The sequence below is a fragment of the Portunus trituberculatus genome, chromosome 33 (genome assembly GCF_017591435.1).
Source record: "Portunus trituberculatus isolate SZX2019 chromosome 33, ASM1759143v1, whole genome shotgun sequence".
In the NCBI taxonomy this organism is placed as follows: domain Eukaryota; kingdom Metazoa; phylum Arthropoda; class Malacostraca; order Decapoda; family Portunidae; genus Portunus; species Portunus trituberculatus.
The window spans coordinates 9049992-9060814 of NC_059287.1; positions in this window are offsets into that span (position 1 = coordinate 9049992).

Below are 10823 nucleotides of genomic sequence, written 5' to 3' on the forward strand. Positions count from 1 at the left end.
CTGCATTTTTTTAGTGTTTTGGTGCAAAAAAAAAAGTAGAAAACCAATAAAATAACACGTTTTTGTTAAATTTATTTCGTTTCTCTATCTTGGCTGCTTTTCATCAATTTTCTCGTTTTAAAAGTGTAACAATGTAAAATGACTTCAATATACAAAATTTTCAATCGAAATATATAGTTGTTTTTTCATAAAACATCTTAAAAACATATAAATAAGACGTTTTAACAATACTGTATATATATATATATATATATATATATATATATATATATATATATATATATATATATATATATATATATATATATATATATATATATATATATATATATATATATATATATATATATATATATATATATATATATATATATATATATATATATATATATATATATATATATATATATATATATATATATATATATATATATATATATATATATATATATATATATATATATATATATATATATATATATATATATATATATATATATATATATATATATATATATATATATATATATATATATATATATATATATATATATATATATATATATATATATATATATATATATATATATATATATATATATATATATATATATATATATATATATATATATATATATATATATATATATATATATATATATATATATATATATATATATATATATATATATATATATATATATATATATATATATATATATATATATATATATATATATATATATATATATATATATATATATATATATATTTGTTTAGCCTGCATTTCTGAGTTTTGGTCCATAAAATGTTGGATAACATCAAAATAACCCATTTTGACATATTTCATTTCCTTAAACAAATAGTGTGTAATTATGTGTTTTGCCTGCATTTTGTGTTTAGGTGTGAAAAATGCTGAAAACTATTAACATAAAATGTTTTTGTTACTTTTATTTTGTTTCTTTGTATTGGCTTCTTTTCATCAATTTTATCATTTTGAAGCATAACAATGTAAAATTATTTGAATATACAAAATTTTCAATCGATATATATTTTTTTTATCAGAAAACACATTAAAAACACATAAATATAAATAAGACGTTTAATAAGTATAGTGTATTTAATTATTTAACCTGGTTTTCTGAGTTTTGTTGCTTAAATCGCTGTAAACCACCAAAATAAGACATTTCTTTTACATATATCAGTCTTTAAACAAATAGTGCGTTTGTACTTGTTTTCTCTGCATTTCTATGTTTTAATGCATAAAAAGGAAAAGACCACAAAAAAAAACATGTTTTTGTTACTTTTATTTCGTTTGTCTATTTGGTATATTTTCATCAATTTTCTCGTTTTAAAAGTGTAACAATGTAAAATGATTTCAATATACAAAATTTTGAATTGATAGTTTTTTTTTCATAAAACACATTCAAATCATATAAATGAGACGTCTTAACAAATATAGTGTATATACTCTGTTACGACCGTCAGCCATTAATATAATGTAATGTATTTTAGGTTAAGATGAAATGGCGTCCTGCAAGCAATGTTTTTGTTGTGTATTACTCTAATGTTCCCAGGATGTTCTATCCTATATATGTATTATTGATCCATTTATCATTTCTTTGTATGCTATGTTCGTATTTCGTGTTTCGCATGTATATATTGCATTATTTATGTATGTTTGTGTAAAGTAGCTGCTTGTCGGGTATTTTAGAGTGTCGTGGACGTCACCCCTTTGTCACCTCTTGCGAGAGAGGAAGTGATCGTACCGGAATCAATCGGATTATTTTACAATCTCGCCCTCTGGGAGTCTTGAAGTGTTTAGCCAATGGGAGTATAGATTACGCCATATGTGACGTAACACTCTCCTCGAACAAAGGCGTGGGAACCGACACAGAGAGACCAAAGCGGGTGCCCTCGTGTTAACACCTGCACCCACTGCCACTCCGTTCCCCTAATCCCTTTGTTCTTGGCTGAGTATATTTCTTTTATTCCTGATTAGCTAGGGTTCTGTTTCTCTTGGGCACTTTTATAGTCACTGTGATTAGTGATGTGAGAATATTTTGGTGTTTTGGGTGTTAACCCTGCATTATTATTATTATTTTTTTATTTATTATTATTTTATTTTTTGTTTTTTTTTTATTTGGTGAGTTTATCTTTGTGCAGCGCGGGGGACGCTTACTGCCTTTGTGTAGTGTTGCCAAGAGTGTTTTGGGTGCTAATTTGTTTCTATATTGCCTAGCAATCGTAATATTTTGGTGATTTATCTATTATTGTGTGTACCAGCCAGAGGCGAGGGTAATAAGTATGCACTGTGGTTATTTACGATTTACCTCTAATAAGGGTTGTCCTTATTACTTATTTTTGTGGTCTCATTTCATACTTTTACAACCCAAAAGCAGCTTAATTATTATATTTCTTGGAGTTGAAGAGTTATTTCTCTTGTATATGTGGATGTGTGCTGTAGGTGGTATTGATGCCCAGTGAGTGGCTTTTATTTTGGTATTGGGCAGCTGTGTTTGCATTTATTTCCTGCTTTATTTATATTTCTGAGGTGATATATTTTGTGATTGCCTTTATACTATTTACTTGGATGTGATTATCATTACTCTAACTATCTACGGGTCTTAATTTTAATATTGATTATCATTAAGTTAACTTTGACTTTTTTTTGTGTAAATAAATTATATCAAGGATTTAAATTCTTTATCTTAATCTTTCCTTATTAATACTTTTTAATTTCTTGTACATCCTTGAGTTGCCCTTGCGTTAAACTGTTGCATGAAGCCTAGTCACTTTTCACTTATTTATGTAAATATTCTGTACTTTAATAAGAATGATTTAACATATTAAGTGACAGGTGCCCCAGTCATTGTGGGAATCCAGTCAGGCTAACTCTAGGGTCGTAACAACTTGTTTTCCTGAATTTCTTATCTTTGGTGCATAAAATGCTGAAAAACACCAAAATAACCCATTTTTTACATATTTAAGTTCCATAAACAAATAGTGTCTAATCATGTGTTTTGCCTGTATATTCTGTTTTGGTGCAAAAAACCTGAAAACCACTATATAACACGTTTTTGTTACTTATATTTTGTTTGTCTATATAGACTTGTTTTTATCAATTTTATGGTTTTGTAGCATAACAATGTAAAACTACTTGAACATACAAAATTTTCAATCGATATATATTTTGTTTCAGAAAACACCTTCAGAACACATAAATAAGACGTTTTAAGACATGTAGTGAATTTATTTATTTTGACTGCTTTTCTGAGTTTTGGTGCCTGAAATGCTGTAAACCACGAAAATGACACACATTTTATATACTTTAGTTCTTTAGACAAATAGTATGCATATATATATATATATATATATATATATATATATATATATATATATATATATATATATATATATATATATATACGTTTTCCCTTCATTTTTGTGTTTTGCTGCATAAAAAGCAGAAAACCACTAAAATAACACGTTTTTGTTGTTTTTATTTCGTTTCTCTATTTTGTCTTATTTTCATCAATTTTCTTGTTTTAAAGTGTAACCATGTAAAATTAGTTTAATATATAAAATTTTTAATCAAAATACTTTCTTTTTCATAAGACACCTTGAAAATATGTAAATAAGACATTTTGACAAATATTGTGTATATAATTGTTTTAAACAGACTGCATTTTTTAGCTTTGGTGCATAAAATGCTGGAAGACACCAAAATAACTTCAGTTTCTTAAACAATTATAGTGTAATTATGCGTTTTGCCTGTAATTCTGTGCTTTTGTGCAAAAAGAGCTGAAAACTACTAAAGTAACACGTTTTTGTTACTTTTATTTCGTTTCTCTATTATGGTTTCTTTTCATCAATTTTATCGTTTTAAAGCATTAGAATGTAAAATGACTTTAATATACAAAAAAATCAATTCGGATAGTTTTTTTTTTTCAGAAAACGCCTTCAAAACACATAAATAAGACGTTTTAACAAGTATAGTGTATATATTTCTTTTGACTGCTTTTCTAAGTTTTCCTTACACTTGCACATCACAGACAAGCACATACACGCACACCAATATTATTATAGCATATAATGTTATTAGTCATTTTATGTATGTAGGATTTATAACGACCTGTGAAGTAGTTTTACCAATAAACAAAGCAAGGAAGAAAAGTGCTCTGTTGTTTTCCCTTAAGTGAATCCATAACGCTTAACTTTCTAGCTAGGTTTGGGCACAGCACAGCATTGGAGATGTCCTGTCCGAACGCTCTTAATGGACTGACACAGCGAGACTTGTTCTCATTTGAACAATAAGAAGGACAGGATACCTCACACGGTAGCCAGTTACACTGGTGACCCCAGAGTTGGCTTTTCTTCAGCGAGGAAGGCTAGTGGGCGCTAGGCCACCGCTACTGTTGACGCCGCCGCAGCCACAGACGCCGCCGCTATCGATGCCGCCGCAGCCGCAGACGCCGCCGCAGCCATAGACGCCGCCGCTCCCGACGCCGCCGCAGCCACAGACGCCGTCGCCGCAGCCGACGCCGCTGCAGCCACAGACGCCGCCGCCGTCGCCTCCGCCGTTGCCGCCGGCCTGCCAGACGCTCTGCCCCGCTGCTGGCCATCCCCATCCCGGCTTACCCTGCCCTGGCCTGCGCCGCATCGCCATCGTGCACCGCTGGTTGCTGCCGCCCACAGCTACCCTACCTTTTGCTGGCTGCCACACCTCGTCACAAAGCACCTCGCCACGCTACACCACGCCAGGTTTCGTCACGCTACCTCCTGCTGGCTGCCACACAGTGCCACGCCACACCACACCTCACCTCCACGCTGTGATCCTGCCACCACACCGTGATTCTGCACCTGCTACCGCACCGTGCTTTACTTCAGTGTGCGTGGATTACTCTTCAGTGTGCGTGGATTACTCTTCAGTGCCGTGGATTTACCCTCCAGTGCCGTGGATTACTCTCCAGTATGTCCAGTGATCAGTGTTCATCGCTGCTGCTCGTGTGTAGTGCTTCACCCTTACACGCGTGGTCACACACTGCTTCCCCGCCATGGCTACATCACCAAAGACTGCCGCCTTCACTGCAAATGTCACCTTCAAAGTGCCACCTTTCTGCAACCAAGCCCCATCTATGTGGTTCTCCATCCTCTAGTGCAACTTCAAGGCCGCTTCTATCACAGCTAATCTCACAAAGTTCACTCACGCTACTGCCCTGCTTCCTCCTGATACCGTCTCCAGCGTTTCTGACGTCGTCACCAAAGCTTACACTTCTATCATGCCGTATGATGACCTATGTGCCACTGTCCTGAATCGACTCCAGTCTTTAGTCACAACCCATCTACAGGAGCTCCTCTGCAAAGAACAACTTTGTGATGAAAAGCCGTTAGATCTACTCAGGCGCATGAAGAAGTTGCTGGATGACAAGCATGATTTCTTCGACAAGGAGCTCTTCCGCCACCTGTATTTCCAGCGCCTGCCCACCGCCACTCAGCAAAGTCTCTTCATTGTCAAGGACAAGTTGTTAGTCGAGGAGATTGCTCAACTAGCTGACGACTTCATGGCAACTCTTCCACCAAGTACTTCAGTTGCTGCCATCATGGAGAAGCCAGGACAAAACTTGCACCTTGCAGAGTTAGTCTCTAAACTAGCTCTCTAGGTCAATGCCATCAGTCAGCAACTCAACAGGCCTCCCCGCTCCAGAACTCCTCAGCACTTCAGACGACGCTCCCGTTCCTCAAATAAGTCTGCTAGAGCCTCCAGCTCCTCTACCTGCTTCTACCACTGCAAGTTCGGCAGTGATGCTCGCAAGTGCCAGTCATCCTGCAACTTCATAGCATCTTCTTTAAACCTGCCATGGCTCCACGCTGCTCCACGTCTTCAATCTGCTCACAAGAACCAAGTTCCTCATCGACACTGGCACTGAAGTTAGTGTTCTCCCTGCAACGACTTCCTAACGCCTCCTACCTCTATGCCACCAACAGCACTAAGATTCCAGTGTACGAGCGTCAGACAACGCTGGTGGAGCTCAACTTACACTGTTCCTTTGAGTGAATGTTCTATGTGGCAGCAGTCTCTCAAGCCCTCTTAGGTACCGATTTTCTCAATCACTTTGGACTCCTGGTTGACATCAAGAATCAACAACTTGTCGACCCACTCACCTCACTCACTACATGTGTCCAGCCCGTCGTCGGTGACAGCGCATGCCTCTCCATGATCCAGGCAGACAACCAATTTACTGCACTCCTGAAGACGTTCCCGTCTCTCCTGCAGCCATACTCCGCCGCCAAGCCTGTCAAACACAACATCACACACCACATAGAAACCTCTGGCCGACCTACTCACGCTAAAGTCCGCCGCCTCGCTCCTGAGCGCTTCAAGCTCGCCAAAGCGGAGTTTGAGTCTCTCATGTGTGCTGGTATCCTGCAGCTAAGCTCCAGCAACTGGTCATCTGCCCTCCACATCGTTGACAAGAAGAATGAGTTACATCCGTCCTTGTGGTGATTATCGTGCTCTCAACGCCCCTACCAAGATGGACCTGTATCCTTTGCCCAACATACAAGAGTTCACTTCCCAGTGCAGCCAGAAGACATCCTGAAGACAGCCATCATCACCCCTTTTGGTTTGTGTGAGTACACCAAGATGCCTTTTGGAATGAAGAATGCTGCCCAGACTTTCCAGCGTTTCATAGACGAAGTAGTTAGGGGCCTCCCCCTTCTGCTTTGCCTACATCAACGATCTCCTGATCGCATGTCCAGATGCAGACAGCCACCTCACTTATCTCCGCCAGATCTTCACTCGCCTGGACGACTATGGCATCCAGATAAACAGAGAGAAGTCTGTGCTCAGTGTCCCTTTCCTGGACTTTTTCGGTCACCACGTCTTGTCAGAAAGCATTTCACCAGATCCCAGTGCAGCCAAAAGACATTCTGAAGACAGCCATCATCATCCCTTTTGGTCTGTTTGAGTACACCAGGATGCCTTTTGGATTGAAGAATACTACCCAGACTTTCCAGTGTTTCATAGACAAAGTAGTGAGTGAATAGATCTTCACCCGCCTGGACGACTATGGTCCAGATAAACATAGAGAAGTCTGTGCTCAGTGTCCCTTCCCTGGACTTCCTCAGTCACCACATCTCGTCAGAAGGCAATGCACCTCTACCCTCCAAGTGTGAAGTTGTTTAGTGGTTTCCCAAGCCAATTTTTTTTTTTTTTTTTTTTTTTTTACGGTAAGGCCTAGAACCTGGGTATCATGGTGACATGTAGGTAACTTTAAACCACTCGACAAATGGCAAAGTGTTTTAAGGCTGTACGTGGTGGGATTTGAACCTACGCTGCCTGCTACACAGTGCTAGCTCAAGGTCCTGGGAATGGTTAATTATGACAATTGCTTCATCCCTTGCTGCTTGCTTCTCCTCCAACCTTTCTACTCCATGCTCATACCATGCAAGAGAGGCCAGTCTGTTGCCCTCGACTGATCTTCAGAAGCCAAAGCAGCCTTCACCTCTGCCAAGGACGTGCTCTCAGCAGTCTGCACACTTTCCTTCCCATCTCCTGACGCCAGCATCTCCATTTCCACTGATGCCTCCAGCGTCGGAGTAGGTGCCGTGCTCCAACAATACATCAGTGATGGCTGGAGACTCTTCTACCTTCTTCTACCAGAAGGTCAGTGCTGTGGAATCAATGTAGAGTGCCTTTGACAGGAGCTTCTCGCCATCTATAGAGCCATCAAACACTTCTGCTACTTCATGGGAGGCCAGCAGTTCCACATCCTCACAGACCACAAGCCTCTCACTACAGTGTTCCACAACAACAAGTCCACCTACACTCCACGCCAGCTGCAGTACATCGAGTACATGTCACAGTTGACCACCAACATCCGTTATGTTAAAGGCTGTGAAAATGCCCCTGCTGATGCACTTTCTCGCAACATCAGCGCTGTATCATCCTCCCTCATCGACTATGCTGCCATTGCTGCAGACCAAGTGGACGACGCTGAGCTGCAGCAGCTGAAAGAATACACCGCACTGCAGATGAGGAAGGTACAAATGCCTGGAACAATCATGCAGCTGTACGCCAATGTCTCCACGCCCAACGTCCGGCTTTACCTGCCTGAGCGCCATCGCTATCCCATGTTCAGGCAGCTGCACGACCTCTCTCACCCTGGCATCTGTGCATCACAGCAGCTGATGACGTCACGCTTCATTTGGACTGGCATCAACAAAGACGTCAGGCTATGGACCCACACCTGATTGAAGTGCCAAGCCTCCAAGGCAATGTGCCACTCCTGCTCTCCTCCAGCCACCTTCACACCAGTCTCCACCAGGTTTGAGCACATCCATATTGACTTCGTCGGGCCCCTGCCGTTCTCCTGAGATTACAGGTACCTGCTCACTTGTGTGGATTGCTTCATTCAGTGGCCTGAAGCTGTCTTGCTGGAAGACATCACCACTGACTCCGTGGCACATGCCTTCGTTGAGACATGGGTGTCCCGGTTTGGCATCCCCCTCAGCCTCACTTCAGACCGTGGTAGTCAGTTCGAGTCCTCTGTGTGGTTTCATGTCATTACACTACTGAGCATCTGCAGCTACCATCCACAGGCCAACGGCATGGTCGAACACTTCCACCATCAGCTTAAGGCCTCCCTTGCAGCCTCTTCATCCTGCTGCAAGAAGTGGGCGGACGCCTTGCCTCTCACACTCCTTGGTATCAGGACTGCCCTCAAGGAGGACCTCCAGCAATCATCTGCCAAGCCTGTGTATGGCACAATCCTCCGCCAGCCAGCCTGCCCTGTCGCCCTGCAGTGTCCAGGACTTTGCCAGCAGCCTGAAGGAGTTATTGGTAAGTCTTCAGCTGGTGCAGCCCTGCACATCTTCCACCAAGACCTTTGCCAGCCAGGACCTTGACAGCTACTCCCACGTCTTCCTCCGTGTCATGGTGTCAGATGACCCATTCAGCAACCCTACCAGGGCCCCTTCAAAGTCCTCCGTTGTACTCGGAAGACATTCACCCTGGATATCAATGGATCTTCCCAGACTGTGACTGTGGACAGGGTGAAACCTGCCTACTTTCTCCAGGACGTCCCACACCACACTGCTGCCACTACTACGTCTGCAATCTGCACTGCCGCCACACAGCTGGAACTCCGTAAGAAGAACAAGAGAGTCGTTCCTCCTCCCTCGTCACTAGAGGGGGAGTATTGAAGTGTGCCCTTAAACTCACCTATTGTAGTGTGCCCTTAAACTCAGCTACTGTAGTGTTCCCTTAAACTCAATCATTTTCTTCCATACACTCTCAAGTCCCATGCTCTATTCAGCCACTGTAAAAGTGATCTTTTCATGTTTTCCTGAAACTATGTCTACCTACTATTCGTTTCTATGGATTTTCTTCACAAAACTAACATGTGCATCCTTTTCTTCTTTATTCTCCCTTACACTTACACATCACAGACAAGCACATACACGCACACCAATACTATTATAGCATATAATGTTACTAGCCATTTTATGTATGTAGGATTTAAAATGACCTGTGAAGTAGTTTTACCAATAAATAAAGTTAGGAAGAAAAGTGCTCTGTTGCTTTCCCTTAAGTGAATCCATAATGCTTAGCTTTCTAGCTAGGTTTGAGCACAACACAGCATTAGATATGTCCTGTTCGAACGCTCTTAATGGACTGACACAGCAAGACTTGTTCTTGTTTGAGCAATTTGAAGGACAGGATACCTCACAAGGTAGCCAGTTACATCCTTTCTCCTCTTATTTTCTTTCCCATGATGATCCATATCCATCTGTGAGCCTTTCCTACTTGAGTGTGAGGTAGAGGATTGCGGGGAAGGAGAGTATGTGCTGGTGTCAGCCATGACCACTTCAAAGGTGGTAGGATAAAAAAAACCTTTATCACATATTGGGATCCATGAATCACCAAGACAGTAATTATGTTTTACATAAAACGAAAAAGGGAGGAAGCATGTAGATGACATATCAAATCATCTCCTTGGAAAGGTTGGGATTCTTTCTTACTATTTCTAGATCTTAACCACACATAATATCCATCTCCAATTTTTATACTTTCTGCTGGCTCATTCTAACATAACATAACATAAATAATAGGACAACAAAGGGCCACCAGGGCCCATCTAGGTTATCCTGTACCAGTCGCACAGCGACCTCGTCATCAGTACTTAAAGATACACTTACAAGTACACAATACATTATATACTAATTCTAAATATTTGGCCCATTAACAGGGCTAAGTCCTGCAGTGAAATCCTCTACAATTTGTGGTCCCCATACATGGGGATCATGTCTTATTTAACTATAGTAAATTTCTTATAAAAACTATCATGCAGTGCTATACATAATTATAAATCTAATAAATTTAAGTGCTTATCTAATCTGTTTTTAAACATTGTCAAACTAGTGCTATTTACAACCGTCTCTGGCAATGCATTCCAGAAGTCTACCACTCTATGACTAAAGAAATATTTTCTTATATCAAACCTGCAGCCTTGCTTTCTAATCTTCCTGTCATGATTTCTAGTCCTATTTCCTTCCTCTAAGGTAAAGAAAGATCTCACATCTATGTAGTTTGTATCTGAGAACATTTTGAATAACTCTATCATATCCCCTCTTATACATCTCCTCTCAAATGAAAACATGTTTAATTCCTTTAATCTATCTCTATACTCCAGGCACTTTAATGCTGGTATCATCCTAGTTGCTCTTCTCTGAACTGCTTCTAACATGTTGATATCCTGCCTATAGTGGGGTGACCAGGCCTGTATGCAATACTCTAAATGGGGCCTAACATAGGAATT